At 40.1% G+C, this 6,987-nt stretch overlaps 1 long non-coding RNA gene and 1 other non-coding gene across 3 annotated transcripts; both read right to left on the bottom strand.

The window, feature by feature from the left end:
- Positions 1–3,899: 3,899 nt before the first annotated feature.
- LOC120752966 (uncharacterized) lies at positions 3,900–6,408 on the bottom strand. 2 transcript variants are annotated; one of them, XR_005700904.2, is made up of 4 exons: positions 6,393–6,408; positions 5,935–6,099; positions 5,073–5,181; positions 3,900–4,186 (listed from the first exon to the last, which is right to left on the bottom strand). It is a non-coding gene; the product is annotated as an uncharacterized LOC120752966 (long non-coding RNA). The 2 variants fall into 2 exon arrangements; XR_005700903.2 differs by lacking the exon at positions 6,393–6,408 and having other exon boundaries at positions 5,935–6,376.
- On the bottom strand, positions 4,786–4,904 carry LOC120753577 (small nucleolar RNA SNORA26). Its single transcript, XR_005701164.1, has one exon. It is a non-coding gene; the product is annotated as a small nucleolar RNA SNORA26 (small nucleolar RNA).
- Positions 6,409–6,987: the final 579 nt, after the last annotated feature.

The raw sequence follows: 6,987 nt of genomic DNA, 5'->3' as shown, positions 1-6,987 counted from the left end.
ATAGTCTTTCTGGAAACAAACGGCATCCTTCTCTATGCTGTACTTAGCTTTATTCCTTCTAGTCAGTTTACCAGTAAAGCATATTGCATGCATTTTATGTTTACGCTTCAGAGGAACAAAATTCTGAAGTGATGAGCCTAATAGGATCCATTGCTAAAATCCTGAGAACATTACAGTTGGTAATCTTTTTGTGTAGCTTGCTAAGATTTTTTTTTCTGCAGAGCTATCAATTTTCTTTCATTTTCTCAACTGTGTAGTCTTCACTTAGAAGTAGAAAGTCTGAAATGCACACTGAATCATAGGCCACATACCATTTCTGCTTCAGTGTGCAATATACCACTGAGAAGGAAATAAAATGACCTCGCTTGCTACCATGTTAAATATATTAGAGATCTGCATGACCTATTGTCTCCAAACCCATCCAGTGCTAAAACCAGGAACTCACATCATTTTCTCCTTCCCTGGTTTTATGCACACTGCTCCTTCTAACGTCTGCCTATTTCCAGTCACTCCTGCCTCATACATTTAACAAAGTATATTTGTTGAAATACATTTATCAGACTGTGTGGTCAATTAAATAACTTCGTGTCTTACAATAAACATAAAGTACAATCTGAAGATGGCAAGTCCTTGTTGATAGCTTCTATACTTTTCCAAACTGAAAACGGTATGAGTATTTTCAGTTTTACAGCGATCATTATTTATGCATTGAGTCAAAGCTGTAGAATTTTATTATCAAAGCATAGGAAGAAATCTCTGAGTTTTACATCAAAGTCCACTGAACAGAAAAAATCCTCTCTGCAGCAACAAATGTCAGGCCACCTTTACTGAGGTAAGCAAAAGTATTGATGTGTGGAAAAATCCAATGAGGCTTGCATCTGAAACCAAAAGTAGGCTTTAGGAAAACGTAGTTTATACAGATCTGAGATGTAACAACAGTAAACAGGATTTTTCCATGTCATAAACTCTAGCACGGTAAGAAATGTCTGCCTGCATTGATCCAAACCAGAACATATGGGATGCACGCACGTTGTTTCTACGATTCAAGTGCATTCAGCCGACATTCTCACTCTCTTTGCACGATCTGAAGGATCTTGGATACAACTGTACCATTATGAGAAAGCAAGAAGAAAAGTAAGGAAGATGCAGTCAACTAACCAACAACTCAGAAGAATAGCTACGACAACAAGTAGCCATTATTACTTGATTATTACCTCCAAGCTTCCCACTGAACATCCGTTAGGCTGATTTGCTAATGTAAGGCCACAAAGACTTGTAAAGCTTATTCTAGCATGAATACCTGCATCCAAACTTCAGATTATTAAAAATAGCACTCTACAAACCCCTGAAATCACAAATCTCTGTTACCAAGCGGAAGTCACACAAGCTCTGATATTGATAAACTCCTCAGAACCAAAATTCTTGCAGAATACCAGACTTCCAAGGTGTTCTCCCAACAATTCTTACCAATTAAAAAAAAAAATTATATATATATATATATATATATATATATATATATAAATAATTTTTATGTCTTGCCAGACCCTTGCACAGAACATAATGTTGCTTCATGTAGATGTGCGTATAGAAAGCTATTCAGGGCTAAGCACATTATTCCATACATATATTCTTGAGGTTTTTTGGGTTTTTTTTATTCCTTTGATCATGGTGTCTCATCAATTTTAACTACTTACTAAAAGGAAGTGAAATAGGAAATACCTTGCTTTTCAATTGTCTGTGAGAGCAGGAATAAATACATAGATATGTAAATATTCCGCCTTCTGTTCGACAGTCTTCAGTCCCAATGAACAGATTAACCTTCTTGCAGATTTAGTCAAAGAAAACCTAAAGCAACATTCCTACATTTGCTCTCAGTAGGCAGAAATAAGAGAAGCGTACAGTTTAAAAACAATAGTATATTTTCCCCTCATCTTTATTTTCCCCAAATCTCTCATACAATCCCTGTTGTACAAAGCATACATATGAAAATTTATAAAATGACAGAGTATGGTTTCATGTCATTTAGCCTATAACAAGCCTGTAAGACAACTCAGTATCCCTTGACTGTTCTCAGGCAAACCTGGTTAGTTTTCTTCCCTTGGTCTTCACTTTTCCAATGAGTAACAAAATGGAGAATGGTAATGCTATCTCTCCATTTCAAGTACAGCATTCATCAAGCAAACCAGGTTTCTTGGTGAACTGCACAGCCCCAAGCAGTCCCCAAGGGTGGTGGTCAGGGTGAATGAGCTCATTTACGCCAATGAGGTTACTGGATTTAGACCCACTTCATATACCTAGACTAACACTGATCCCTTTGTTTTGCTTCACTACTTTAACGTGATATATCATAAATATAGTTAGGTAAGTGATGCCTGAACTGACATTTATATTCCAAAAAGCCTGTAGATGGAATAGGAGCAAACCAAAGTTAATTGAGGAGAGATTTCTTATATTCATGAGAAGTCACAGAACAAAGTACTCTTTAAGTGACTTTTCATTCCAACCAGTGTTTCTTCAAAACAAGCTTTCAGCATGGAGCAATAGCTCCAACTCAATGATAAATAGCTAAATGTAAAAATTATAATGCTTATAAATACATGAAATAAACTGGTACTTCTTTAGTTGAAAATACAATCTCTGCTTTGATTTTGCATTAAACCAGATCAGTTTTTAAAGAATAATGCCTTATATTTGCCTAGTTATTTGAAGAACAAGATTGGTCAAACTCCATCCCTAATTCTAAGATAGCCTCTGATTCCTTCAGAAATTCTGGAAGTGTAGACAGCTCACTGAAAACATCATGCCAAACTACCAAATGTAAACAAGTTTACTGGTTAAGGAAAGCAGGACTAAACATTTAGAAATCGGTCTATACTGAATACCATTAATTAACATTGAACCTGAGAGAGGTAAATTAGAAACCTTACACAGGGCAGATAAAATCACCACCTCGTAATGCAAGACTTAATAGACGAAAACCTAATCCTTAAGAATGGCTACAGAAGACAAAGGTCTATAGAACTGATGAGATTTATAAAACATAATTTATTGCTTCTCACAAGAGGAAATGGACACTTGTCAAGTTTAATATTGTGAAGAGAAAGTACTTCCGTACACCCTTCAAATTTAGTTTTGTCTCCTATTAAAAATGCAGACTTAGGTCAGTCTAGACAGCCACAAGTAGATCACTGCTCATCCCTTCTAGTGCACATTTAAGCAAAGGTAAAGAAACAGTTCCTGGCTAGATGGGGGTTAAATATGACCATGGGTGTAAATACATACATGTTTGTTCCTAAATCCACATCAGTTCACTCTCCTGTCTAGGCAGTGGCAAGTACCTGCCAGCTACTTCTGACGACTTTATATCCTTGTTTGTGCCTTCTAGAGAAGCGTTGGCAACAGGATGCACAATTACTTCACTTTAAGACCTTCCATTAAGAAAAATGCTACTAAGGCATAAGCTACTGAAAAGCATATACAAACTCTTAATTAACAATAACAATCTTGCTCTTCAAGAACCTTCCTGATAGTGGGAATTTACATGGAATATTGCGCCACTTTCCTTGTTAACTTAAAATAGGCAATGAATGGGATTCTAACTTGTCCTTTACAGTTTGAGACAATCCTTTCCTAGAGAACATGCAAGCACACACAGTCTAATAAATTAGGAGTTAACCGGTTGATCTGTTTTTGCATTACAAAATACTTCAGAATACTCAGCAAGAATAAAAGACTAAGAGGGCCTTTTCAATGGATTTGTAAATTTAAGATTAACTTACCAAGTCTGGACATGGCAAAAGAATGTTACCGTGTGACAGCACAAAAGTGCTGTCATTTTCAAATTCATGAAAAAAAAGTCTTTAGAAAGCACCTTAACAAGAAACCTTCAGAACACAAACTTTTGGTAGAATACTCGTATTTTATTTCAATTAATAGTCATAATTTATTTCAATTAACCCACAGTCAAATTACAGCAGTTTTTGTTAGGAAACCTGTTTCAACAAATTGTGAGGTGCCTGTTTCAACATGCTCATACAAGACACAATTTCTGCCATTACTTGTCTCAATTCTACTTCCAAGACAATCTTAGAGGTGACAACTGGAATCATCTTGTGTGAAGTCAGAAATCACCCACTCAGGAAATCATACTGATGTTGAATGTCACTTCCTGATGTTGCCTTCATTCCTGTAAAAAAAGTTCTATTTTACTTGCAGTCAACGCCATGCACGCACAAAACCATTAAATGCTCTAAGGTTGAGCTACATGAATCTTCTACATGACACTAATCCTTAGGCCAGAGCCATTTCTCAAAAGAAATTACTTTCTTTGTACAGGATGGGATTTTCTTTTCCCATACCATTAGTATAGATTCCATTCCAGAGGACCAGCCATTTAGAATGAGCAGACCTAGTAACTATCATTGGCTTTCCTCTGATTTTTTTGCTATTTATTTTTGCCTAAATCTATATAAAGGTTTAACAGTTACCACACAAGTTTCTCACCAAAGCTATTTTTCTTTGTTTTCCAGCATGGAGTAAATTAAACTCCTTCAGGAATAGAAGACAGTGCATCTACTATTATCTGATAATCCTTTTCGGTTACATACCTGGAGGCCAAACAATGTACAAGGAACTCTTAATTTAAGACATTCATCACATAGGTTTACAAAGCACAAAGATTTGAGAAATTATTCAGATATCATAACAAAATGACATTTCAAAATCTTTCTACAAGCTATTAATAAAATTGATTCAGCAGCTTCCAAAAGTTCAGCAGTTACATGAATATGTTCCTCCTAAGCATGATCCAAAGAAGAGTTTCAACCTCACCTCTGGGTTTGCAAGAGAACTTTTATACCCCTCTGTGTTGGCCACTTAAGACACTGCCAGACTTAAGAGGGCAAAGCATAAAAGGGGACTAGATTTTAGTATACAATATTGTTTTCTTAACAACTAAGATGATCTGAACTTACTATTTGCTCAAAAGATATTATAATTTGCTTGAAATTTGTAAATTATTAAATAGCAGTATTAAAAATCATTAGCAATTGTTATTAAATGAGAGCACTTACCTTCCAGTATATGGCATTATTTATTCCCAAGTCCACAGCATTGCTTCACATTTAGGTGTGATTACTCATGTCTAAAACATTTCAAGCATGAGGTTGCTACGTGAGGCCTCTAAACACAAAAAAAAATTGTAAAATTATAATTAATAATGTTTAACTACAGACCTTCTCAAAGCCATATTCTACAGAGTTGCTACTATGTTGTTAAGCATTTTAAAAGTAATCTTCCATGGAGGTGGAAAAGTCATTTACAAGTTCATTATCAAATCAAAACTTATGAAAAGGCACGTTCATTAGCCCTGTTAAACTATCTTTTAAAATATACTTTCAATCATAAACGATTGAAAGTTCTTTAAAGCCTAAATTCCTTTTAGTGCTGACACTAGCGAGCTAAGCTATAAACTTGTAGATTTGACTGTATCTTTGCCGAACAAGTCATTGCTACCTTGTGTCTACTTACATATACATAGATAGATATATGTAGAGATATATATACACACACCTTGTTACAAATTCAACCAATAGACATCAAAAGACATTGTTACAGGTGGACTAGAAGACTGCAGGGAAAGCCCAAGACATGAGTGTTTCTTTCATTTGTGCCCAAGTCATAAGTGCCTAAAGCCAAAATTTCAAACGTTATAATTGCAGTTTTCTTGATGTGGCCTATAAAAAACTTAAATTAATACAGTAATTCAGATTTAAGATCTGTGCAGCTCAAGAGCTGAGATTCAAAGAACAGAAGGGTGCAAATGTAGACAATCATTCTGGTTCAGAGACACAGGGCAGCACCCCTATATATCTGTCTTTTAAAAGTCTGAGAATTTAAAGCCCTCCACTTCTGAAGCCCGAAGCCTTTTCTTACCAGCCCCAGGCTGTAAGAGGAGTGATGAGCTCGGTGTGCCCCTCACCCATAGGCGTCCAAAGGCGGGAGTGCAAGTCGCCAGCGCTTCCCCTTGCCCAGGCCTGCCGCGCTTGGCCTCGGGCCCATCGGGAGCATCTGAAGGGCTCGCCGGTCCCTCGGGACACTCTGCGGAGGGAGAGAATCAGCCAGGTTGCCAGGGGACCGCCGGGGGGGAATGGAGGGACGGACCATTTGTGCCTCACGACAGGATGCAGCGTGGAGGGGAGGGCTCCGCACTGGGTTTTAGTGAGGGAGAGCTGCTCTATCCCCCTGTGTTGACTCTCCGGAGCACCGTCAAGCTCCGAGAGGGCAAGATGTGAAGGGAAAGCGACGTAGGTTCCACCCCCCAAAGCCAGGCCCACCGCCCGTCCACGCGGAGCGCGGGCGGTTCCCCCTGAGAGCGACCGCAGCCGCCTTACCGCGCCCACAGCCGGCGGACACAGAGGAAGGACGAGGCCTCACCGGTGTTTAAATACCGCCTCGTGCTCCCGCGAGACTCCACGCAGCTCCACCCGCCAATGCCTATTGGCGGGAGCAGCGCGCGTGACCCCGCGCGGGGCGGGGCGGGGCGGCCGAGCCCCGCTGAGGCAGAGAGCCCTGGGGCAGCTCCAGGGCCGGGCCGCGGTTCAGGGGCCGGGCCGGTTGCTCAGCTGCGCGTCCGGCGGCGACCCCCATGGGTCAGATCGAGGCTTTCGTGGGGACGTGCTCGTCCACTCCTGCCCAGGCCGAGTTCTGGGTGCCCGGAGATGTTTAACACCGGGAAACAAAAGTGTTTTCTGTGCGAGGTAGCAGCTGTGTAGCGGTTTTGAGGCACTAAATACCGCTGATCTCTGTCTAAACTCCTGTCTAAGCCCTGCTTAGGAGGCTTAGAAGCTGCCTGTGAGCATGGTGAGGTAAAGCCCCGAGCCTCGCTAATGCCCTGACGGAGAGCAGATGCAGCTCTGCTGGGCTTCGTGCCAGGGGTGACACGGTGGCACCAGGCCTGTCCTGCGAGCCAGCGCTCAGCACGGGTGC

The sequence above is a fragment of the Hirundo rustica genome, chromosome 5 (genome assembly GCF_015227805.2).
Source record: "Hirundo rustica isolate bHirRus1 chromosome 5, bHirRus1.pri.v3, whole genome shotgun sequence".
Lineage (NCBI taxonomy): Eukaryota > Metazoa > Chordata > Aves > Passeriformes > Hirundinidae > Hirundo > Hirundo rustica.
Note: the sequence above shows the minus strand (reverse complement) of the source record. Positions and strands in the feature narration are given on the sequence as shown.